Source organism: Trachemys scripta, chromosome 11, assembly GCF_013100865.1.
Source record: "Trachemys scripta elegans isolate TJP31775 chromosome 11, CAS_Tse_1.0, whole genome shotgun sequence".
Taxonomy (NCBI): domain Eukaryota; kingdom Metazoa; phylum Chordata; order Testudines; family Emydidae; genus Trachemys; species Trachemys scripta.
This window is the reverse complement of record NC_048308.1, coordinates 40186793-40213913: the sequence shown is the minus strand read 5'-3', so window position 1 is coordinate 40213913 and position 27121 is coordinate 40186793. Positions and strand designations below refer to the sequence as shown.

At 41.4% G+C, this 27121-nt stretch overlaps 1 long non-coding RNA gene across 1 annotated transcript; it reads left to right on the top strand.

The window, feature by feature from the left end:
* The first annotated feature begins 27 nt into the window (after window positions 1-27).
* LOC117884592 lies at window positions 28-27121 on the top strand. The gene is made up of 3 exons (XR_004647598.1): window positions 28-559; window positions 24036-24131; window positions 26145-27121. It is a non-coding gene; the product is annotated as an uncharacterized LOC117884592 (long non-coding RNA).

The window sequence follows — 27121 nt, the reverse complement described above, 5'->3', positions numbered from 1 at the left end:
GGGGCGGCCACTCAGCACAAACAGATAGGAAGGGAAAAAAGGAATCCAGGAGGGGGACAGCTGTAACAGACAGGCTAACTCAACACTGTAGCTAGCTCGGTCCGACGATAAGACACTATGCTGGCCCAAGTCCCAGGTTACGGCACTAGATGAGAAATCTGCAGCTGTGTTTATCTCTCAGTCAGCCACAGACAGCCATGAGAAAAGAAAAAGTACACTGAACAGTGCTGCAGAGATGGAAAACACAGGCAAGACAACGAAGGGGGAAAGCAGAGCTGCGCGTCCCTGGAGCTAGTGTGTTTTGGGAAAGTTGAAGAGACCACAGAAAGCCAATTTGGACTGATACAAAGAACACCAGAAACAGAGGTCATGGAACAAAACACCCCCAAAGGAACCCTAGACTTAAAAACCCTCCTGAGAGCTGGAGCAATTTGGAGATCACAGCGGACCCCGGACAATCTGGACTCAGGACAAGAACTCCCGTCCACCCCTCCCCCTCTTCTTCTTACATTACACCCAGGCTTGGCCAACCTCGGGTCGTGTGTGTGTGAGTATGAAAGTGAGTTAGGGCTTGGGGCACTAACACTTTCTTTCCTCCTCTGAGTGACGTGGGAACACCCTGAACTCTCTGCTGTTATTTTATTATTTTATTAATAAAGCTTTAAATTTAGACACTTGGTATGCTCCTTCATCCCCTCCCCCAACAATCCTGCGGCCTCAGCCTGATCACCTGATTCCTCAGGTAGATTGGTAACAGAAATCTGTCACATTAGCAATCTTCAGTTTAAATGTTAAATTCTTCAAATTGCTTATTCTTCAATTAGCTTCTAACATTTAATTTGTTCCTTGTGTCTTTTGGAGCAGAGCAACGTGGGGACAGTCTCTTATTACAGGTAGTTTCACAGTGGAGTACTGCCATGGTGACTGTGAAAAGCCTTTTGAAGCTCTATTGGAGAGCCTCCGGGCAGAGATCAGCAAAGAACTTGTGAATGCTGTCACAACAGTTTCAGGGAGTGGCATAGAGCAGTTCAGCTGGGAGACACAGATGGTGGAAAGTTAAGTGCAAGGACTGATGTTGCATGCTGGTGGTGTGAAAATTAGTGACGGCCTTTAGAGAGACAAGTTGAACCTTTTATTGGAAGAACTTCTGTTGGTGAGAGAGACAAGCTTTTGAGCTTATACAGAGCTCTTCTTCAGTGATCGCCTTTGGCAAGTGAGAGAAAGAATTGAGATTGTGACTGGCATGCTGGTCGCTTTTTGTTGACAAACCAAGAGCAGTTGAAGTATCTGGGGAGAAAGAGAGTGAGTGCCACAGAGAAAATGCCATTGATTGAGGTGGTTATGTAGTTTCCCATGACAAAGAAATGGCTCTTGAGAAGTTTGCAAATGTGCAAAGATATTGGGATGTCCTCTAAAAACAAGTGTAGTCCTTTGGCTTGCTCTCCTGCTCAGGCCTTTACATACCTCAGGCGATTGCATGGCCTCTAAACATCACTGCCCAGGTTCATCAAACTCTTGAAATATAGGTAATGAGGTCACCAAAACCTGCAGCTTCTTCCTAGGCAATGAAGTCTTCCTCTCATCTCCATACCTAGGGATGATGAAAATTCTATGTCTGCTTCAGGGATTAAAAATTGGATGATACATGGCGTGAATGATTTTGTCAGGAACTAGCAATCCTGGTTTTTACAAAACCCGGCTCAAGGGCATCATATACCCTTTTAGGAAAGATGGGTGTATTGCCCTTTCAGTGTGACTTTGGAATGTTCAAGGCATCAAGCCTATCCTTGAAGGATCTATAGTGACCTGAGTATATAACTCTCACCCATGCCCCCACCCCTTCATCTTACTGTCTTTTTGTAACAATCACATTGACTATTACATGTGATTTTGTAGCAGTAACTAAATACTTGTACCGCACTTCCTAGAACATGAGGTGCAATTTTCTCTTTGTAGGCCTGGTGCTTTCACTGTAGCCTAAACTTCTCTTGGGTTTGCAATTGTGTGTGTCTTTTGAGCGTGAGTTATCTGTGTTCATGATGTCCAGTCTCACATGATTCCTAATGGCCTCTTAATGGCACTGTTTGCATTGAATTGCAGCTTTTGTAATGTCTACCTTCTCTAATTCAAGCACTGATAAAAGGTAGTCGTTACTGATTGGGACAAGTGACATTTTTTTGCTTCTTTATTTCTTTTCTTTCAGTTTCCAGAATTCCTAGTTACAGGGACATCTTAGGGTACGTCTATACCCAGCCGCTAGTTCGGCGGCTGGCAATCGAACTTCTGGGTTCGACTTATCGCGTCTTGTCTGGACGCGATAAGTCGAACCCGGAAGTGCTCGCCGTCGACTGCGGTACTCCAGCTCGGCGAGAGGAGTACCGCGGAGTCAACGGGGGAGCCTGCCTGCCGCGTGTGGACCGAGGTAAGTTCGAACTAAGGTACTTCGAACTTCAGCTATGTTATTCACGTAGCTGAAGTTGTGTACCTTAGTTCGATTTGGGGGTTTAGTGTAGACCAAGCCTTTGACTCTGAGCTTTCATTCAAGGGTAATGTTTGCTAGATTGTGAAATTCTTATCAACTCAGCATAGGAGTTTCTCCTGGTTGTCACCCACGCTGTCATTTCAAGAGACTGAACATCTATACTGATACTTTTTCTATTAATACACTATTACTATATTAATACTCTATTATAATATTAGTATTATTCAGGCCTTTCTTGCTTTAAACCAGCTTTGGCTGGTTGATTGTAATTCATGTTGTATAGGTCTTCCTGTGACATTCTTCAAGCATCTGCAGCTTGGGAGCAGAACTCCAGAACCAGAATTCTCCCTGCAGCCAAGAGCTCTGAGTACATTCATTATTCCTGTGCTGAGAGAGCTTCACTAGTTCCCCATGCTGCCGCAGAAAACCTTTAAGTTTTTAGCTTTTGTACATGGCTTTGCATGACGTTGCTGATTCATACATGTGAAAGCTTGCTATTCTTACTTCCAAAGAGGCATGCGTAAGTCTAGCTTAATAGTTCTCTGAGCCATTGCAATTATTAAAATTATCATTTAGGTTTACATCTTTTATGTACGGTGGCCCACCTCTTTGGAACACACAGCCATCACCGAGAGACACTCCGGGCCTGATTCTGATCTCTCTTACACAGGTTAAACATCACTGATGTCATTGGGCCAGATTCTGTCACCAGGCTAAGCTCTGTTCAGTGCTTAGGACAGTTAATCTCCAGGCCAAGTTCCCCACTGCAGCTCTAATAATCATGAAGGCTGCTTTAACCTATGCCAGTTTCCAACAAACTGACGTGGCCATTACAGCACTTGGGGCACCACAGCTCTGGGGAACCGCTATGGTGGTTCTAAATGACTACAGGATTTCCGTACATAAGAAGAATCCTCCACTGGTGGTATGACAATTTTTCACCAGGAAACTGGTGCAAAGCTGCTCTAGGAAACAACTGAATCTCGTTGTGTGGAATTAAATTAGTGTAAAACTCATGTGAATGGGAGGAGAATCAGGCCCTGCATCTTTACCCCAGCTTAAGTCATCTAAAGACTTAACTATCTATTATTGCCTTTTCATAATCTGCTTTAATTGCTATTGATTTGTATGTTTGGAAAGTGCCCTGAGCAAATCAAGGCATGCAGTCTGTGTTTGCTGCTGACCATTTACTCTGCAGTCCCCAATCTGCTCTGTTCAGCATCTTGGAAATGATCCTGAACTCTTTTCTCAGGCAAAATTCTGGAGCCATCAAAGGGAGTCTGAGTAAAGAATGCAGAAAGCAGATCTCTTATTTATCTCTCTTCAGCACTCCTAGTGTTGCACTGCACCTGTCTTCCATCCGGCAAGGTCACCCACCCTTCTACAAAGTATTAACCAATGAACTGGCCAGCAGTGCTTTAATCAGGTATGCGGGTTCAGATTTATTTTGGAAAACTATCTGGATAATTACATCACAGTGAAAATTACATTCAACAAAAAGGAATGAAAACTCACTGCTACTCAACGAGAAACAGTGTTTCAGCGTATGAACTCTGTAAAGGAGACTACTCCAATGGAGATTACATTGCAATCCAACCAGTTAACACATTCAAATATATTTCACATTTTACACATTTCAAAATCTTGGAACTCTCCCTTGAATTTAGTTAATCTGCACAACATGTGGATAATTAAACATTTGGTACATAAGGAAGTTAATGAGATATAAATATCATTGAACGTTGGTGGTTAGCTTACCAATATTATGAGCCCATTAATAAATAAAGTCTTTATTAAGTTGACTCTTTTTTTTCTTTGGTGCTAGGTAACTCAGCCTGGTCCTTTTAAGCAAATCAGAGTGGGAGAAAATAAGACAGAGAGAATTTCCTCATTCCCTCCTGCCCCTTATATAGGTGGGCAAGCAGGACCACAATGACAGCACCACTATGATTAACCCTTACTGTTAAAACAGGCATGCAAGTCAGTTTGATTGGATGGCAGGTCTCCATGGAGGTTTGGGATGGGCCTGAGGGATAGGGGACAGGACAGCAAGTGTTTCTACTCCTAAACATTGGGCGCCATGGAGACCAGGCTGAGTGGCTGCCCAGACGTCAAGGCAGACATAAGAGCAGGGTCATTTCTCAGTGCACAAAAAGGCCAAGTTGCTCAGCAGCCCTTGTAGCAATATTTGATGCTGAAGAGGAGGAGGGTACCAAGTGAAGTCAGACAATAAGATGCTCAGTGCAACACAGAAGGACTGGGAGTAGGATCAATCCCACTGCAAGACTAAGTCTCCAAGGAAAACCTCCCCTCACGTATATCTGTTGTTGATAGTTCAGCAGTGATAAATAGAACTGTGCCAATCTAGGCAAATATCTGAAATAATTGTATGTGTATGTTTTCCTTCTTTACAAGCTCGCCATACTGCTGGTAGCAAGACTATAAGGGAAGAGGGTTCCATATAGAAATGAAAGATGAGGGTAGGGATATTTGACCAACCTTTTTCACTATATGAGTGCTGACCTCATGCATAGATGTCTGTCCTCATATAGACTATAATACAGTAGGGTGAGGGTGGTAGCAATACTAATTACACTTTTCTGCATTACACAATAGCATTATGTGTTGGCAACAGAAAGAACTATCAGATATAGACCTAGATCACCACTTGCAGTGGAGACACCTGCAGGTGATGGGACATCAAAGGGAGGAAAACTTGATGTAATCGTTCGTAGGCTTCTGCCATTCTCTCCATTAGGACAAGGAGGAAACCTTGCTGCAGAACAAACATGGCATTCTATCTCCCAAACCACCTCAAACCCTTCCCTCCCTGCCCCCCCTAATCTTCCCCTTCCCTTGTCTCCCAAAAGGTGCTACAGAGGTTGCTGACATTCCCCTTGGAGTCACTTGCCTTCCTTTTTGTTGGTGCTTAGTATTTTCTATTTTTCTTTCAGTGCATCCTGCATCCAGATACAATGTGCTTGGCACATATTAATAGATCAATGAAAAAGAAAGAACAATAGTGGAAAGAAGGCTCATAGCTAGAACGAGCCAAGAGATGGGAAGAAAATTTCACAAAAATGTTCTGTTGTTTGTCATAAGAAACCAATAAATATTTTCCTCCCATCTCTAATTACAGCCCAATGGACCTCAAAGGATCCAGTTCAATTCCTCTAGAAAAATATATTTTTAGACGTCAGAAGGAAATTTCTATAAACATTTCATTAAAAAGAAAATTAATCTTTTGGACCCAATGTGACCTTGTTGTAAACGAATGCAACCTTGTTGACTTGAACTAAGTTGCATCTGCTTACATCAGGGCTAAAATGGGCTTTAGATATATATCACTCTAAACAACACTTACAACATCTAACAGAATTATCATAAATACAAGATGTTAAATATAATTGCATTATGTAGGTTCCCCAGATTTCATCAGCTTTCCAGGATGAATATTGCTTACAAAGCAAAAAGACTAGATAATAAAGCAGTTTGGGTGCAGTGTCAAATCATGACAATATCACCTGACCCTACTCCACTGAGAACAGTTGAAAGTAACTACTTCTCTGTTGCTCCAGTTCTCAGAAAAAAATGTGCTTAGATTCTCAACTCCTTAAGCTCAACTCCCCTTAGATCCTGTAGCACATTGTGTGGGTGAAGTAGCAGGTTTCCATGTAGCCAGGAAAATAGATAATTCACTGCAGAGACTCTCTTTGAAGAAACTCCTAATCAATTACAGAACAGATATGGTGTTTTTTAATTAGGGATACAATGGGAGCTGCATGAGCACATCCAAGGGCAGGATTTGGCTCTTAATTTGTATTTGTCAGTAAGTAATGCAGAAACAATACAGCACAAACATTTGCACTGAAGATGGACTCACTGAATTCATATCCTCCTTTGAAATGCATTTTTGTAAGCGTTTGTTCCCAATATGCATCCTTATGTGTAAATTACCAATAACACCAGACAAGAGATTGTGTTTCTTTGAAATATAATTGTTTTTCGAATTCCCAAACATTTATAGCAGGCACCACTATCTAAATCAGTTTTCCCTCAAATGATCAACATTCCAAGGTTCTAAAATAGTAGACAAACCACAGAGTAGTAATAACCCTTCTTTGGTCTGACAAAGCCTGGATCTGTTAGCTTTCCCAGTTGGAAATATGCCTCCAGTTGGAATATTGAATACTTGTTGCAAACTATTTGTGAAAAAGCAACTCAGAATTATTCCTGCAAATTATTGCATAAGTCATTTCTAATAATGAATATATCCTTCCTTATTTATAAAGGGCTCAAAATCGCATCCTCTGTACAGTGTAACTTCACATGCACCAAATGTGCAAGGTCACACCTGGTGCCTCTCACAGAAGAGGCTCTGGGATTGTGTCCCAGCAAGCACCAGCACAAATTAAGCTCTGGAATACATTCAAGAAAATAGTTTTCTGTTCATAGACAACTCATAAACTGAAAAGGAGGTGAAATTGAGCGAATACATCTTTTGTTAAGAATTAATTAATTACTGTTTTACAAAATTTGGGATTACTGTGGGATAGTAGTGTATTAAATTACTTTAATTTCTATCACTACTTATGAACATTTTAAAGACAAAATGTATTAATTCTAAATTCTCTGCTGGTCATGTGTTATAGCAGGTTTGCTGATGTACTTTTCTTGTAACGATGTAGCTATAGGGGTGTGGCTACACAACAAGCGCTACAGTGCCACAGTAGTAAATCCACCCCTTCAAGAGGCTGTAACTATGTCGTCAGAAGAATTCTCACCCTAGTGGTTGGGAGGGAGGTCATTAGAAGATTCCGTGGGAGAGAGAGCTCACATCTTCAGAGTTGCACCTCTCAGAATGAAGGCCTGACACTTTCAAAAGAACCCCCTTCCTCTCCCACCTCCTGCTAAGAATGTTTCTACATTGCCTTGGGGTAAATTAGAAGTTTGGGTCATGCTTCAATACAGCTAATCTATTGACCTGCTATTTAAAAGTGTGTCTATCCTGCTGTTTGTGTGTGCGCAATAACAGAAGCAAGTGCATTTTTGTACATACAATCACACAAACATATTTGTGAAAATCAGACTCTATATGTTTAGCTTAGTGCTATGAACATTTTAAAGCAGTATATAATTAATCTGCCATGAAAATTAGTTGTTTTATTTATTATGTAACTCTGGCTTTTATTAAAATTACTTTGTGAAACTCTAATTGCACTACAGTACTATAGCGTAACAGTCCCTCACATAAATACATGATTATTATGTACAGTCACTTATCTGTGAACGAGTTCTGCTACTATTTTCCTTAATTAAGGATACAAAGGGCTCCTTCATCTTTGCATATTCCCTTGCCAGGACATTGATACTCATTATTTCCTAAGTCCAAACACTGAAACTGTGTCAAGAATGCATCTATCACTAGACGGGCACTTATAGTCAGCGGAATTTTTGACTGTGTCAGCAAATTTGGCAATTTGCAATTTCTGTGTGTCTGACGTGCTTTTATTGGTGAAGATCACTTTCAAATACCAAGATCATGAGAATGATTCCTTGGTTAGTCTCCTCAGCAGGCTAATGTAATGACAGTAATTAACAGCTTGTGATTAGCAGCCACTCCAGAAAGTGTTTGAATGTTAATTTGCTTCAACTAATATGCAGCACTTCTGTGTAATGAGATCTATGCTATAGGTTCACAGTGAAAGCAAATTATTTTCCAGCATTTAATCATACAAACGATTCTTAGTTAATCACTTGAATGGTAAACCTCAATGTTCTAATAAGTGACATTTGTTTTTCTGTCATTTGATTTATTGCAGGATAGGGAAATTAAGTATTATTTTTCTTTAAAGAGGGCCATATACTCTAACCAGGATTATTGCATTTCAGCTTTTGATAAACACAGCATCATTCCTTTCCCTTACATTCTCTCTCCTCTTTGGGGTTATGTTTCAGCCTGGTACCCTTCACACCGCCTTTATGATGTTTCCTTTTACAGAACCGCTGACATCCCTCCCCACCCCCCCAGGCATTTTCAGGTAACCCCAAACTGATATCAGTTTGAGTTCTTTTCCGATCACATCGGTGGTGTTTTCTCATTTGGACTGAGCAGATATAGGAAGAATCATCAGTACCAGTGGGAAAGAGACCCCCTGAGAGTATCACAGCAACAGAGGGGAGCACCCACATTAACAGCTGAAGCCCTAGTTGTGTGCAAGTTAATAGCATTTTGAATCAGACAGGTACGAAGAGCTGACTTGATACTCTTTGCTGTTGAAAAGCGACATAATCATTCTACATCTGGATGATAACAGCTATTCCCCTGCTGGAGCACACCGTGTCTGCTCTGTTAGTATCAATTTCAGGCAAAAATTCTTTCTCTATTGTTCCAACTCTTTGGGCAGACGTGTCATGGACAGTCACAGATAAAGTTGTTTTCTTCTAACACTGAACGGGGAACTTTATTAGAATAAGGGCTAGTGTACTCAGCGAGTTACTGATCAGCAAGCCAGGATGGGAATCTACAGTGCACCACCTGGCCACACAGTAACATCCAGTGTAGATACTGCTACAGAGTAGTGAACGTCCTGGAGGGTGGCTTGATGTACTATGCTTTCAAGCAGCGGTCCACCAAGCCGCACACAGGGCCTTTCACTGCACTGTCCACACTGGACATTACTGTGCAGCAGGTTGGTGTGCTGTAGAATCGCACCCTGACTTGCTGTGCAGCTAAGCCCTAAGTAACGTCACTCTCTCTCTCTGCTTTACTGCAGAGCTTCTACCTAGACTATTCCCCAGCCATTTGGGTTCTGGTTCGGCTCAGATTTGGGACACCGGTTAAGGTTTTTTTGGTTGGGTTTTGGTTGTTGTTGTTTTTTTTATCTAAACTGATATCAGTTTGTCCCTCCCCATTGTAATTCTGGGTACCTCCTCTTCCTGTCTGCTTTCTTATAGCTTGGCAACTTGATTCAGTGTTCATCAATCTAGTTTTCTTCTCACTCAGATTTTTTGGGTTGAGGTGAATACTACACAATTTTCTTGAACAAGCTGGGTAAAATTCAGCCCTGCAGTATGTGGATACAACATCCACTACCTTCAGTGGGAGATATGCCTTCCTATACAAGGTATGAATTTTGGCCCTTAAAGTTTGAACAAAGTATTTCTGCTTTTTCTAATTTGGCCACACAGCTAAACTTTTTTTTGAAAACCAGGGTCAGAAAACCGTATGGTAACAGTCTCCATTGAAGTGACAGTTCTTTTGGTTGCCGCCACCATACTTGATCTGCAGAAAAAGGTGTTTTGACATTATGCATTGTATTTGTTTCCTTGTTCTGGATGCTGACTGGCAAGATGAACAGTCAGCTTGCATTCAGCAAACTGAAGCCTGCCAACTGGGGGAAGGATTTTGTATCTTTTTTAGTGTCGTTCACCTGGCCCAAGAAGGTGAGACTTATTAAAGTCAGCAGACAGCTAAAATGAAGGAGAATTTATTCTAATCTAGTTGTAAATGGTTTATTTTTACAAGTTCCTAGTCGATGAATCCCTTAATTTCTCAGATTGTGGCATTTTTCATCACACTGACTTCTACTTTGTGCCTATATCTAAAAAAAAAAAAGTTCCATCCATCTCCCTAAATCTGTCTGCCTTTCCAGAGGACTGAGTACAGAGCTGGGAGTCAGAGGTCCTGAGTTCTAATCTTAGTTCTGCCACCCACTTGTTCTGTTGTCATGGGAAAGTCCATTGCCCACCTAAAGAGTGGGAATGATAATACTGTTCCACCTTCCTCACAAGGGTGCAGTGAGGGTTAATTAGTTAATATCTGTACACTACTTTGAACCCATTATGATTGCATCAATGTGATTTTTTTTGTCTCTCCCTCTTTATCCAAGTAGTTATTTATAGCATGCCTATCACTATTGTGTTAATAATTAGGGGACAAGAGATACACTCTGTAAGAATTAGAAGCTATGTCATATTTCTGGTCACTGTCCTGTTTTCTTCAATTTGCTGTCAATCATCCACAGATCCAAAACCTCATCGACTTTGTTCTGCTCAAAGAATGCTCTCTTGCTAATCTGTCCAGTCCTGGATCTCTGACATTTCTCTTTTTTTGCCCCAATACTTGTATACAATATTTTGGCCTTTTATAGAAAATGACAAATGGTACCATATGTTAATTAATCCTTTCATTAAATCCAGTTCTAAAATAAATCTTCAGGGTTGTATTTGGGCCACTCATGATTATTTCCAACTCTTTTTAGAAATAAATGTTTTAAAAATACAGTTGAGCTACTGAGGGTCTTTTCATTCAGTTCATAATCTTTTTATTACAAGCATGCAGCACCATCCACTTGTAGCAGCAGTCCTCCGATGCTACCATGAGATTCACTAGTGATGTTCTGTAAATGCCAGCCAAAAATCTATCTACAAGAACATCTGCTCAACAGTGCAAAACTGATGTAATTACCAACCATCATCTTTTATCCTCCTGCTGGGGCAACTGCTCCAAAGCATGACTTTTTGCCCTGAGCTAATAAGATCCAAAAACTAGCTCTTATGTACAAAACCTGCCACAGAAAACCAACATAGCTTCAACATAAATTATAACAGTCTCTCTGAACTACAAGAGGTAAAAAATATCCAATTGACATGGGTCTTGTGGAATTATTTTAAATGTTCTGTATTACTATTTGCTTCCTTTTGTTTTTTTTCCCTCTAAAACCCATATAAATTGTTCATAGACAAAATGTAATTTAAAAAAAAACTTAGTGCTGCTATAAAATAATTCTGTTTAAAGGTGTACTTGTTTTAAAATATTTTTAATTAAATCATTGAAAGACTGTTCCCAGGTGCTCAAAATTGACTATTATTAAATTAAAAGATTTTCCTCTAAAGATGTACGCCCCCCCATATACTGCACAGGTTCATGCATTTTACAGGCCAATTCTGCCTCGTGAGTCACACACAGGTATTCCTCATTGGAGTAAATGAAATCCTTGTGTTAAGATGAGCAAGGTTTCTGGGATGGGTGTATACGCACGTGACATCTTGAGATTAGTGGTGCTATTGTATACATATTATCATACTCACCCATCGACCAAATCCTGTTCAAACAAGCAACATACACACAAAAGCATGCAACAATGTTGCCAATACTCATGAGTTGATTGTGAGTCTGACATCTGCAGTGGAAGTCACACATTTGCTCCTGCCGTCACTCTGAAATGACCCTCATAAGCCAAGCTGCTGGCAGCCAGCATTCCCCGTCTCAGCTTTCATATTTAAAAAATAAACCAAGGTTCTAGCCTTCAGGGTTGCAGAGCAAAGCTTGAAAATGTGACTGACTTGAGTGTAACCCTAACAACCAGACAGCAAATCTAAAAAACACAGCGTCTACTAGTATTTAGAATCTCATAATTTAAGGGTGTGGTGGCTCATGATTTTTGAATGGTTGGGGTTGGCGATACTTGCGTCAGCTATTCCTCTTGGCTACTGGAGGTTACTCTCAAATTCTAAAGCTCCTGAATAGGCAGCCAATGCTTCCTCCTCTCTCCCCTTCTCACTGGTCCCTCACCTCCTTTGTAACTATTAGGCCATGTCTACACTACTACTTATGTTGGAAAATATTGTGTTGCTCAAGGGTGTGAAAAAACATACCCCTGAGTGACGTAAATTTCGCCAGCATAAGTGATAGTGTGCACAGGGCTATGTCGGTGGGAGTCTCCCACCAACATAGTTACCGCAGCTCGTGGGGTAGTTTATTTATGTTGAGAGGAGAGCTCTCTCCCATCAGCACAGAGCAGCTACACGAGAGATCTTATAGCAGTGCAGCTGCATCGGTACAGCTGTGCCACCGTAAGGTCTCTAGTGTAGACATGGCCTTAGTGGAACACAGTGGAGCAAGAGATAGGGAGGAATTAAACATTGTTATTTTCTTGCCCTGAGCATCAGCATGCCCCACCTCTCAGAAGGAGCTATGACATAAGGGAGGCAGCACCAAAGTGGTTACAAAGAAGTCTAGGGAGAGAAAGGAAGGGGTGGGGGGAAGATTGACCCATTGCAGGAAGATGGCAGTGGAAAGTGGTGATGGGTCCAGAGAAGTGTTTGTGGCCAGAAAAGGAGAGAACAGTGAAGACCACAGGAGCTAGGAGAGGGAAATGGACTGCAGCAGAGGGAAGTGTAGAAAACACGGCACGTACACATAGGGAAAGGATGGATTGTGGCTAATGCACAGGATTCCTGGGTTTCACACCCAGTTCTTTCACAGATGCGCTGTGTAACCTTGAGAAAGTCATGTCACCTCCTTGTGCCTCAGTTAACTGCACAGTCATTCAGGTTTCACATCAGGATGATGTAGGGACACAGAATCTGCTCTCAGTTTACATACAGCAACAGAGAAACATTGTCAATCAAAATCAGATCAGACTAGTATTTAATTATATGTAAAGGGTCATTCATGTTTAACATACAGTTGGAATATGCATCTGATTGAGGTTGCTGATATGTTTTTATGTAAACTGGACGCAAATGTTTGCAATTTATGAGCCAAAATCCTGGCCATGCACTGCTCATTGTTGTTTGCCAGAAAATTCATGCCCATCAGGCTGAATGTGGGGACACTGGGGCCCCCATTCAGCAGTCCATCCCTTTGCAGCAAAGAGCTTAAGCATATGCTTAACTTCAAGCACAAACTTATTTAGGTCCCATTGAAGTCAATGGGACTTAGCATGTGCTTAGAAGTTAAGCAAATGCTTAAGTGTTTTTCTGAATTAGCACATGCTTAATTGCTTTGGTGTCTGCCCCAATACTGGTCACTTCCAAACCCCACAAAGATTCCACAGTATACATTTTCTGCATAGCTGTAGCCACACACAGCTGTTTAGAATGGTCCTTCTGTTCATGCACTTTCAGAGCCTGACTGAGCAGTGGCCCCTGCCCACATGTGCAGGTCATTTATTATCCCTAGAAGAAATAATTTGTGCAGAGCAACTGCATGTGGCTGCTTCTGATTAGAATAAGGGTGCACATAATAAATATCTACTCCAGTTTGGGTGGGGTTTGCACACTCCATCCTCAGATGATATTAATTAGCTTAACTCCATTGAGCCAGAATTTGACCCACAGTCCGTACACTGAATTACATGCTTATGAAGAGTTCTTTTGTGGCACCTATTAACTTCTTCACACTATTACCCTATCCTTTTTGTTGAACCAGTGGGTATTCTTATTTCTTTGGACAGCCTCTTCCATCTCTGCTTACTTATGCTTTATCACCTGAGGAAAGATGCAGTTGCAATGACAGAACTCAGACTTGTTATGTTGTGACTAATACTGCATACAGTGCAGTACTTCCGGAAGGAAGTCTCCAGACATTGGTGCTTTGTATACATGATAAACAAGGGGAAGTTGCTTAGCATTTGAGATAACTTATTGTATATTCTTCATTTGGAGCTACTGCTGGGCTGTTCTGTTCTGCCAGGATTCACTACATATAACAGGTTGGCTAACATCTTTGAGACCTCTTACAAGACTTCTCAAAGAGCTTAAAAGAACAGTATATGGGTTAGGCATATTTTCAGTAAGCTCTTTGGAACATTTGTGTTTGAATTTGAATGAAGAAACAGCAGGAAAATAGAGTGCTTAAACATTTGTCCTTTCCCATCTCACTTATTGGGTAATGATTCTGCCACTAATCATCAATGAGAGTATATTTTGATGAGTCTTTCAGACTGTTGCTTAAATTGGGATTAGAATGACCTTGGGTGGTCCTTTACACAGGCCTAATGTGAATGCCAAATGGGCAGAAAACTCTACCAATCAGAGTGATGGGATTTTACGTTCACTTAGCACTAATTCTGCACTGGGGTTAATGACAACACAAGGTGTAAGGTAAGGGAGAATCAGTCTATAGGTATAAGTATGTACTTTAGACAGTGTGCAACCCAATTATGAAACAATGGGCTGAGTTCTCAGTGGTAAATCAGCAGGCCTGACTTACCCCAGTTGAGGATGGCCCAATGGGTAACATTTTCAAATAGTCTAAGTGACTCCGGAGCCCAAAGCCCATTGAAAGTCAATTGGAATAGGTCACTTAGGCACTTCTGAAACTTCTACCCCATATCTTTGGCAAATTTTGTTCATGGCCTTTTCTCATTTCTTCAGCATTTCTTGGATTTATAGTTTTATTGCCATACAAGTATTTTTCTGCAATTGTAGAATTACTCTATCTTGATCATGTTACATACCTCTGTGCAGATGATAAGGGCTTTATGCTATCTATTTGTGTTGTTGCTCTCATGAATGAATAACTTCTGTCACATTTTCTCAATCCCCTAGCAAGCCACTTGATACTTCCCTTTCAGTTCATTCATTCAGTTCAGCTTCATGAATAAAGCTAAAAAATAACCCGTATAGAGGAGTCCATTAGAAAAGGAGTTCTGAGCCTGCTCCTGTCATGTTTGCTTGCCAGAACAGTGACATCAGTATCACTATTCTGTGCTGTGTTCTTTTCCTGGAGTGTGGGTTGCAATTGGGTGACTTGGTTCATATTTAATTATTAAGACCAAAACTGTGGGAAATTTGTCACTTGAGATGACCAACAGGATTGTATTGAAGAGAGAGGGTCTGCTTCATCTCCACCTTACATCACTTCGACACTGGCTTATTTCCACTTGCTTCCCTGGAGTTGCTCCTGATTTATACCAACGTAGGTGAGATCAGAATCAGTCACTACCTCTAATGGTTTGTGCTTTTCTCCCCCCTCACTGCCAGCCATTTGGATACCAGTCCTCTTATCTTTGTCTAATTTCGTAGATTTTATGACAGACTTGAATATTTGACATGTTCCTTACAGTCCCAGTGTCTGGGAGGTTTCTCAGACACACCCTTTTCTTTTAGGGCACTTTATTTGCCTAGTCATATACCCAGTTCCATCAGAAAGGTCAATAGACTTTGGGCCCAATTCTGATCTTGATTATGCAAATCTAGCATAACACTAATGAAGCTCATCATATTGTAGGGATTTACACCCATGTAACTGAGAACAGAATTTGTCTCCCACTGTCTATTCCTTTTTTTTTTAATTGATCATTTTTTATGACCCCAACACACTGTTCTTCATAAGGAGCAGAATCATGATAGTTTCATGTGCTCTTCCTCCCAGGTTGCCATGCATCCAGTTAGGGGCTAGAACTCCTTAATTTGATAGACGATATGTAGTTCATAGGCATAGACTTACTTTGTGCTGTCAGGCTAGAGCACCAATGGCTAAGTGAAGGATGAAATAATGAACCTACATGGATTCATACTGCAAGAATGTGAATCCATGGATAATCCCCTACAAATATCAGTGCTCCATTGCCCATGGTTTTTAAACTCTAAACAGATGTCTTCTACTATTGCACTGAGATCTGAAGCTGTGTCTGTTTCACTAAACTCACTGCTGTTATTGACTCCATTATCAGTGATGATAAAACTCAGGGATAAACCTTGGGAGGAAGGCTACACTTCCACTCAGTCCAAATGCTTTTCTGTGACCTTGGTTACAAACTATTTCTTCAGTGTGCCCCTAGGGATGCATCTGTCCCCAGATAGGCAGGAATGCGACAGAAGAGCATAGGGCTCTGCCCTCCCAGTCCCCACCACTTAGGATTTATAGAGCAGGTCTTGCGCACTGCAGGGAGCAGACTGCACCATCTTGAAGGGTGGTGGAACCTGCACAGTCCCCCTGTCCATTCAGGGCCTGATCTAAAGAACAATGAAAAGACTCCCATTGACTTAGTAGGCTTTGGTTCAGGCCCTGAGAACTGAGAGAGAGATTGTGGCTTCTTGAGAAAAATATCCTCAGTGCTCTGCACTCTCCCTCCCCCAGTGCAGAGCTGTGTGTGCAGTTTGCACAACCTAATCAGGGCCAGCTGAGCAAGCTGGTGCTTGGGGCGGCAGATTGTTCGAGGTGGCATTCTGCCCAATCCTAGGGTGGCACAGCCGCTTTTTTTTTTGTTCCACTCCGGCCGCCCTGTAGGGGGCGGCGGTGTGGAGAACCAGAGTGCCCTGCAGGGCAGTCCTCTTCCTTCCCTCCCCGCCGACCGGAGCAGAGCCCTGGCGGCAGGAGGCAGAAGGCGGTGCAGCGGGAGGGGCCACGTGGCAGCGCCTCTGCTGTAGCCGTCGCCGCCCCCTTCTCTCTCTCTCCCGCCTGCTCCCTCCCCCTCCCCCCCCGCCCGCCAGTTCCCCTGCACCCGCGCTCCGGCTGCGCCGCAGGTTTTTTGTTTTTTTGGGGGGGTTTTTTTGCTTTGCCGTTCTGGCTGCCCCATTTTTGTTTTTTTTGGGTTTTTTTGCTTGGGGCGGCCAAAAAGCAAGAGCCAGCCCTGAACCTAATACAGTGCATGGTGGAATTTCTCCTGTAGATTTCCTGGCAGTCACTATATCTGCATCAAACGCTGGAGCTGTGGCTCTCACTAGCTTCTTAGGTTTTATTTGGTTTTGGAACTAGAGGTGTGCCTAACTGGTTATTTCATACACTCCTAATACAGAGTACTGCACTTATATTTTATTTAAAATACAGAGCTGGTTTCAACATTCTAACGGACGCATACAATTTTTACGGCGCTCTCTCTTCCTGAGATGTCTCAGGAATAAAACCAAACTGTTTTCAAGAAAAAAAGAAAAGGCATATAACTGTTCTGCTTTGCTTTAACTTTAGGCTCACAAACTTCTCTTGCTGTGTGTGAGTGATGTCAGTATGCATGGAAAATAAACCTCCAAGAACAAAACTTTAGAGTATTTTAAAGAGATGTTTTATTCTCGTGCTGTGCTCACGCTGCCTGTTCTGTCAGACTCAGGACGTAGATATGAAGATATAGAGCGGCAAAGGGACTGAGGGCAGAGCTGTAGCAGAGGCTCCATGAACAACTCTGCCTGTGTGGGCAAAGACAGGGAAAATGGCTGAGGAAGGCTTAGGAGAGCAGCTCAGCAAAGTTCCATGCCATTGCCTCAGAAAGGTGTAGCTTGTGCTCCCCTCTCATATCTGCTTCTGGACACTAGTGCAGGGGAAAATGGAGCCTTAGATATGTCCTTGGGGCTGCTGAATGCTATTGGGCCCCTCCCTAGATTTTCTGTCTGGCTGTTGAATGTGTGCAATCAGGGTAAAAGGGACCTGTGTCCCCTTACACACTTAAAAAGAACAGGAGTACTTGTGGCACCTTAGAGACTAACAAATTTATTAGAGCATAAGCTTTCGTGGGCTACTGGGTTGTAGCCCACGAAAGNGCACTCTAAAGTGGGTTTGGTTTTGGACCTATATTACAAACTCATTTTGCAGGTGGTTTTGGATTGGTTGTTTGTGTCTGAGTGTAGGATGGGAAAAAGAAAGGGGAAAATCAAGAGAGGGCAAAAATGGAGCATGGAGAGATCACCAAAGTAAACAATGAAGGGTAAGGGGCATTCCCTCCTCCACAACACTTAGCAATTAAAAAAAATGGTTTATAGAAATTTTGTAGATAGGGTGAACTTCTGGCATGACCTGCATGGGAGCATTAAGTGTGCAAGGTTTCAGGGTAGCAGCCGTGTTAGTCTGTATCCTCAAAAAGAACAGGAGTACTTGTGGCACCTTAGAGACTAACAAATTTATTAGAGCATAAGCTTTCGTGGGCTACTGGGTTGTAGCCCACGAAAGCTTATGCTCTAATAAATTTGTTAGTCTCTAAGGTGCCACAAGTACTCCTGTTCTTTTTGAGGATACAGACTAACACGGCTGCTACCCTGAAACCTTGCACACTTAATGCTCCCATGCAGGTCATGCCAGAAGTTCACCCTATCTACAAAATTTCTATAAACCATTTTTTTTAATTGCTAAGTGTTGTGGAGGAGGGAATGCCCCTTACCCTTCATTGTTTACTTTGGTGATCTCTCCATGCTCCATTTTTGCCCTCTCTTGATTTTCCCCTTTCTTTTTCCCATCCTACACTCAGACACAAACAACCAATCCAAAACCACCTGCAAAATGAGTTTGTAATATAGGTCCAAAACCAAACCCACTTTAGAGTACGCTAGAGCATAACATAGCAGAAATCCCCATGGCACTGGAGAGTCGAGCAATGGAGATTCCACCTGACAGAACTCTGCAAAGGGGTGAGAGGGAAGTATGGTGTTAAGGATGTAGGGACACTGTCAATAAGTTCCCACATCACACAAATCCACCACAGCAAAAATCAGTGGATGAGGGAAGCAACAGGCCAAGTTCACTATGCCCCCCTCTTATCCAGAAATAGCTGGTGGCTGCTGTGGAGCACATGTTGGAGTTGCGGATTCCTTCTCATTGCCCCTCTTGTTAGCATGTTTTATTGGAGCAAAGCCCTTTTACTGAGGCTTTTATCAATACAACATGACTGAGCCCACTGTAAACTTGTGCTGGATGATATATTTGGAATAAATAACTCAATTGATATATGAAGTAATGTAAATGCTCCACCATTTTATATTATCTTCAGAGTTGTTTTTTTCTTTCATACATAAACTCCTCATGGCAAACCTGCCAGGCAAATGGTTTAGGCTCACCAAAAAGAGTGTGTAATAGGCAAACATCAGAAACCTAGAAGGTTTGCCTGCCAACTCTTTATCAGAGGATGCATGTGATCAGTTGGAATCAAATAAAGCCAAGCTGAACCTTTGTTCAAAACTAATCTAATGGAAGCTGATTCATTATTAAGTTTCAAACGCGTTTGGTTAACTATTTTGTTGATATATTAAAATGTTTCAGGTACCTCTTTACGTCTTAGTTAATAATTAGTAGATGGTTTTTAATGTGCTTTGATAATATATGGTGTTAAAGATGCTTATTATTGTAATTGCTATTTATTACTAGTTTAAACATCTGGAAGAAGAAATATCATGGGAAACCTGCTTATTGCGCATTTCCACATGACTGAATTCAGGAATTACTAGAAATCTTGCAACAAAGTCTGTTCTTATGAGATTTCCAGACCGAAGACGTTTGGATACATTAAGTTTCAACCTCTAGAGTCTTATCCGAACAAAATCAGAACTGCTGTAGTTTCTGAAGTTTGATCATCAGTAATTTGGGGGAAAACTTTGCTGCTCAAAATTATACAGATAAGTGTATACACATGTGTGTGCAAACACACCTTCAAAATCTAGATAGCTATTAGATTTATAGAGTACGATTCAATAATTTTTTACAATGCAGTAAAGGCACTTGCCAAGTCTCTTGGAAAAACCATATATTTTGGTTTTAATAATGAAAATGTTTAATTAATAAGATCCAATTATGAACTGGATTATTTAATACAGCACAAACTCTTTTCCATGGACCTATATATTTTCTCTTTATTTTATCAGCCTTCTGAATTATTAACATTTAATATAATTTCAGTTTATTTAGACTTGGTCTTTCAGAAAGCCTGTGACAAGATCCATCACCAAAGGCTTTTAAGCAAACTAAGTAGTCAAGGGATAAGAAGGAAGGTCCTCTGATGAATCAGTAACTGGTCAAAAGGTAGGAAATGCAGGGTAGGAATAAATGGTCAGTTTTCACAATAGAGAGAGATAAACAGCAGGTTCCCCCAAGGATCTGTACTGGGACCTGAGCCTTTCAGCATATTCATAAATGATCTGGAAAAGGGAGAGATCAGTGAGGAGGCAAAACTTTGCAGATGATACAAAATTACTGAAGATAGTTAAGTCCAAAGCTGCTTACAAAGAGTTACAGGGGGATCTTATTAAAGTGACAAAATTGCAGATGAAATTCAACGTTGATAAATGCAAAGTAATACATATTGGGAAAAATAATCCAACTATACATACAAACGGATGGGGTGTAAATTAACTGTTGCCACTCAAGAAAGAGATCTTGGAATCAATTGTGGATAGTTCTCTGAACACATCCATTCAATGTGCAGTGGCACTCCAAAAAGCTAACAGAATGTTACGAGCCATTAGGAAAGGGATAGATAATAAACCAGAAAATATCACAATGCCACTATATAAATCCTTGATATGTCCACACTTTGAATACTATGTGCAGTTCTGATCATCCCCGTCTCCACAAAGATCTATTAGAATTGGAAAAGGTGCAGAGAAGGGCAATGAAAATGCTCAGGGGTACGGAACAAGTTCCGTACGAGAAGAGATTAAAAAGACTGGGACATTTCATCTTAGAAAAGAGGTGACTAAGGGGAGATATGATAGAAGTCTATAAAACCATGAAAGGTGTGCAGACAGTGAATAGGGGAGTATTATTCCCCTTCACATAACACAAGAACTAGGGGTCACCCGATGAAATTAATAGGCAGCAGGTTTAAAACAAAATGAAATAATTCTTCACACAGCGCACAGTTAACCTGTGGAACCGATTGCCATGGGATGTTGTGAAAGCCAAAAAGTATAAGAGGATTAAAACAAATTAGGTAAGTTCGTGAAGGACAGGTCCATAAATGGTTATTAGCCAAAATGGTCAGGGATACAACCCCATGCTCTGGCTGTCCCTTAACCACTGACTGCCAGAAGCTGGGACAGGACGACAGTGGATGGACCATGCAAAATTGCCCTGTTCTGTTCACTTCCGCTGAAGCATCTGGCACCAACCTCTGTCAGAGGACTGGATACCAGGCTAGATTAACCATTTGTCTGACCCAGTTTGGCCATTCTTATGTTCTTATTATGTACATGTCTATCTGTTTCACCCTGGATTTCAGAAAGCAACTTAATAACTTGGCAAAGTTTACTTATTTTTGTTGGTGTGAGTTGGGGGGATTTTTTGTTTGTCAGGATTGTGCTTTTGTTAGTTTGTTTTTCATGCAGAAACTAAACATAAAAACGATTCTTTTCTTCTCCTACTTGAAAAAGGATCTTGTGGTCTGTTTGCTTGAAAGCTGCTATCTTGGGTGTTACCCTGGTCCTGGTTGTTGAGAGGCAGAGCCAAATTCAGACCTGAGATAAACAGGTGTAAAATAACTTTGTTGATTATTTAAATGGCATTTCTCCTACTTACACCAGGTATAGATTTGACCTTTCCACTTGACAGGTACTGATGGTACACATGATTTAGGAATAATTTATTTTCTATAAATAAAAGGATGTTTTTCCCATCTGAGGTGTCACAGGACACAACTGCTGCATAAGTGTTTAACACTGAGATCATGCAGTATATTCCTAAAACTCAGATTGAAATAAAAGAGAAAACAGTTCTTCTCCTTTGTGACAATTACCTCACCCTTTGGAAACACATACCCACTCCCAATGTCAGTCCTTCCACCTCCAGTCTCTAAAGAATACCATAGTAATGTGGTATTTGTCAGGCATCCAGTGTGTCTATATAATTTAAGTGTGTTTTGCAAGAGAACATGTTACAATGTGGACATAAGAAATGTGACTTTTGGTGTAGTTGAAAATTAACATGCTGACTTGAGTGAACAATCAATGTGCTACTGACCACCCAGTAAAGCAATGCTTGAGTTTGTTTCTCATATAGCTGTGGCCCTTTGACATCACTCTGTAGTGTAAGAGCCATGTGAAGAGACCCTCAAGTAAATGAAAATCAGGCCATATAATAGTTTTAGTGACCAGCTTTTGTACTGTGCTCTGCAGGCAAGTTAAGAATTGTGTTCCCTAGCAGCTGTGCCACTGTGCTACACTGCAGCAAAAAGGACAACTGGATAGGTAGTTTTCTATTTTATTAATAGATTTGAAGGTCAGATCATCAAAACTGTAATTTCAATCAGGGCCAGTCTAGTGGCTCAACATACTAATGGGGCTGTAGGTTGTAGATCTTAATGCACTCAAGAGACTGCGATCTAATTCTAAGTACTGCTGGTTGGGTCAGATTGGTTGAGTCAAATCTCAGGGCGCCAGCCCATCAGGTCACTCCTGAGAGGTTGCCTCCTGCATAGGAGGCAGAAAATAGAATACAAACCAAAAAAAAAAAAAGAATTTGAGACCTTGCATTGCTGAACAAGCACAAAACAGTGCAGTCAGGGTTAGCACTGTCAAGACTTTGTGGAAGATATCTGCTACTGTGCTTTAATGTAATTTCATCAGACATACTAAATTCACTGTGGAGCCATTGCAGGTACCATCAAGTACCAGGCAAAGGTGTTCCCTGAAAAGGGATGGGGGTATACAGCAGAGACCAAAAAGGGAAGAACAGATTGTAATTTCTCATTGTCATCTGATTTATTCTCCCAAAGCCAAACATTACAATGCAGATTGCAGTAAAAGCCACCTATGGCTGCAAAGCCTGTCCCAGGAACAATCTGTGCAATCCAAAATAGTTTTTTTAAAAGACAGAGAGAGAGAGTCCAGTAATTACTTAATTTTACTTATGTTAATGTGCCAAATTAAGAATTTCTGTTGACATTATAAATATATGTATTCCTTAATTATTAATGGCTTTATAAGCACTTTAAGAGCCTATAATATACTCAAATCAGTTACTGAAGCTTTATTAATATTGGGCCAGAACAAACAATCCTTACTCAGAGCCGAATGTTGCTCTCCATTACACTTGTGTAAATTTGAACTAACTCTATTACAATCATTGGATGTACTCTCGATTTACCAGCGTAAATGAGACAAGAACTGAAAGCAGTAAGTTACTCCAGGGAGTGGACAGAAGAATTTGGCCTTCTGTTTTTACTCAGGCAAAACTACCATGGAAGTCAATGGAAGATTTGCTAAAGACGATGTAAAAATTGAGCAAGGAATAGAAGATGTGGCCAAATGACAGCCATGATCATCTCCATCCCCCAGGATAAAACCTAGGGGATAAAATTAAATTGGAGAATATGTCTGCAAGGATCTCCTGGTGGAAATTTATCCCTAATCATTCCATGCAGCAGATTTGGGGGCAGGAGGGGATGGAGGTGCCGCCCTTCAGAACAGGCATCAGGCTCACCACAAACTCTGTGGATTGCCCAGACTCTGTACAGAATCCAGCCACCTGGCAGGAGGCCATCTGTGTAGAGACACGCTTCTTATGAGCCAGTTCTGAGGTTCCCTTAGATTTATTCCTGTTCTGTAGCAGCCTTGCTCTGATGGAGTCTGTTGTCCAGATTCCAGCAGTCTGTGGGTCTCCATTACAGAAAGATAATAGAGCCTGGAGCTGCATTACCTTTCCATGCTTAATTTCATTGGGCTGAGTACATCCCTTCATCCTGTCTCCATCTTCAGTGTACCCATTTTTGCTATTACCTCTTCCCTCCTTCTCCATGCACTCCATGGGGAGGGAGGATTCTGCTGCAGAAGCAACTGAACATTTGTTCTATGCAGGCAAGGTGTGATCTATGTGCAAAGGGTCCCCTCCATGAGAGCCAGATGAAGGCATGGACACTACAGGCCCTTGCCCTGGAGTTGTGTGATAACACCAAAATCTCAACTTCAACTTAAAAACAAAAGCAAGTTTCTAGCCCCCTTTTGGTTGCAAAGAAAATGTTGAAAATGTGACCAGCGTGTTCCTGGCAGCAATGTTGTCTGCCTGAGTCTGCAAACAGCCTGTAACAGTAGGTCTAAGAGCTACTAACTGTCACATGCCTCTCTATAGGATGTTAACTCCAGGATCCACTCTACATGTGGCAGGAAGAGAAGCGAGCAACAGGCCTGACTCTCCCACCAAAGCAATTACGCCCTGGCTGCTGGGGTAAGTACTGGGAGTCTCCCCTGCTATCACTCCTGCTTCTCTGTGCTCTGTGCTCCAGCTCCGTTGGGGTGGAGCCAGGGAGACTCTGTCATGGTATGCCTAGAACCCTGGATTGCTCGGATATATTTCTGCCCGCCATGCACAGATCAGGGCAGATCATAATAGCAGCAAACAACAATCTTTTGTAATTATACAGCATCCATAAATATAGAGCACCTCCATGAGGCTATGGGTATAGGTAGCAGGAAAAAACAAATAGTTGAGGCTTCAGTCCAGCAAAACCCTTAATGTGTCTCTCCTAAGCAGTAACACTAAAGTCAATGGGGCTAAGTTATGCCTGGGATAAGTATGTCACTGGATGTGGTTATTTTATGTAAAAAAAAGGAGAGTGCTTCGGCTAAGCAAAGAGAAATTAAAGCAAGACACTAGACAGAAACAGGTAGATGAAATGTGAGCGAAAGATGCCGAAAGGCATGGAACCTTCACAAATGCAGAGATAACATTGCTCCCTCCCAGTGCGAACTTGCAGCACATGAGGCAGGTAGAATGGCCTCTGCCATTTTGGTCATACTGTGCATAAATAGGAAATAGGGGTAACAAACATGTACCCCTCAGAATAGGTAGATACAAACAACTGGGGGAAGGTCTGGCAGACAGGAAGTGGTGAGGGAGGGAGAACACAAGTAAAATGATTAGTGCCTTTCTTTTATTTACATTTGTCCCCTGGCAGAGTGTTTCTCTGTAAACATTACCACCAAATGCTCTTATTCCTGTTCAAGTCAGTGTTTTATTGAAGGAATTTAAAGAGATGCTAAAACTAGTCTCTGGAAAACACGTTAGAAACCCCATATGGGCTTCATATTTTCTTCAAAGTAGACTGAGCACCCCAGGAACTCCTGCACTGTCACCAAAACAAATCCAAACAGCATCTTTTAAAATTCATATAATTGAAAGGAGCAATGAAGATTGATGCTTAAAGAGTCAAAGATAGTCTTTACAAAACAGTAACAGAGGATGAAATATCAAATTAAGCCTGTAGTTCTGGCACAAACCAGCAATATCAGGGCAATGGAACACACCACATATTGCAAAATATACCATTCTGTTTGTCAGACTAATTAGAGAGGCAGCCAGTAGCACCGCTAGGGTTCTGTCAACATTTCCACAATAAAACCCTCTTTTCAGGGGTTTATAATGTGGCTGTAAAAATTAGCTTCAGGCTGAAACTTGGCACGCAAGGGTTCACCCCAGCAGCAAGGGGTCTGTGCATGTGTATTTGTGTGTGTGGTTTGTTGATTGTTTTTTAAATACAAAATTTCATTACAATCAGTTTTGTCAGTTCTTAGAAGACAGTAATAAAATTAATCCATTTTTAATCTTACTTTCTTTGTCAGTTTCTTACAAAAATGGTTAATCGTTAAATGCACATATATAAAGAAATAGATATGCAGCTGTCAGGCTGGTGATATGTTTTTTTATTTTAAATTAAACTGTCTGAATTACTGATACTTGGAAAGCAAGGAACTGCACAAGCATGTTGACGTTCTTTCACAGGGCTTGATCCTGATTCTGTTAAGTGGGAAAACTCCCATGGACTTCATTGGCAACATCATTGGATCCATAATGGACTGCGCTGAATAAGGGGGTTGGCATGCAGCCACTGAGCCCTTACAAGGGCTTGGGGTGATTGTGCCTAATATATATAATGCCTCCATGTACTCCTGGAGAGTGCATCCAACAATGCACTAAGCATGTAAAAGGAGAAAGTGCCTGGGGTCCTCTCCAGCTTTGCATATAACAGTATTAATGTCAACCCTTGTTAGGCCTCTATTATGGATCAAACCAAAGGCAGTCTAACAATGTTCTATGGTACAGATCTGCTTATTAATACTTCCATATTATGGATGGACACAATGTATCATGTCAAAAATCTGCTTATTATATCTGCATAGGTTGAAGCCAGTTGAATAGCAGCAGGGCTTTTATTAATGCTTGCAAATGCTTCTGTTTCAGTGTCTGCCATGATCCAGGCAAGGTGCTCTGAGACTCACCACACTTATTTCCAGGTACAACTGCAGCACACAGACAGAAGTGGAAGTATTTGGAAAGAAATCAGAAGGGATGGTAGTAAAATTGATGTCATTTCCTTCACCTCTTTTTCCTCAGTAGGGCTTTCATCATTCTACCATTTTTTAGCTTTGTTGATTGATTTTCCCCCCTCATTTTTCCTTCTAGTTTAGCATTTTAAAATAAATTTAATTTTTTCACAAATTTATTATTAAACATATGCAGGTCAAAAAATCAGTCCCAGAAACCCAATACTGCTGTCCCCAGTAGCAGCCACTTAAAGGAAGTACTTCAAAGACACATAGGGAGAGGAACAGACTATCAATAGACACTAACATATTCCTAAAATCATTCTTCAGCATAAGTGTCATGAAGAAAACGAACAATCCACTTCCAGTATTCGTCAATCAATGAACAGTTGAGGATTAAAATTAATATTATAGAATAGAATAACCAATTATCAGCCTGAAAAAAAAATTCCATGTCCATTCATCATGGGCTTGTTCCTCCAAGGGGTGGGTAAGGTTTAAGACAGGGATAACAGCACTGAGCTACCACGAGGCTTCTTGAGCATGGTGCTTCGTTACTTCACTTTCTGTACCGTAACTAAGCCAAGGACTGATGTGCAGGCAAGAACACTATACCCAGCACACTTCATGAAGCCCTTCGGAGCTGGCTGTGAGATTTGTTGTTTGCTCAGAACCCTTGGAAGCTATTCTCCGTCACTGTCTGGCTCTCATGTAGAGCTGGACTTTGGACCCACGAAGCCTGGCTCCCCCTCATCCCTTCCGACACCCGGGATCTAGTTCCAGCGTTTATTTTCTTTAAAAGTAAGTTTCTAGCTCTTTTTCTTGCCAAGATTTCCTCAAGACTATGAGCAACCAGTGCACGTAAATCAACCAAGTAAACCAATGCACACTGAT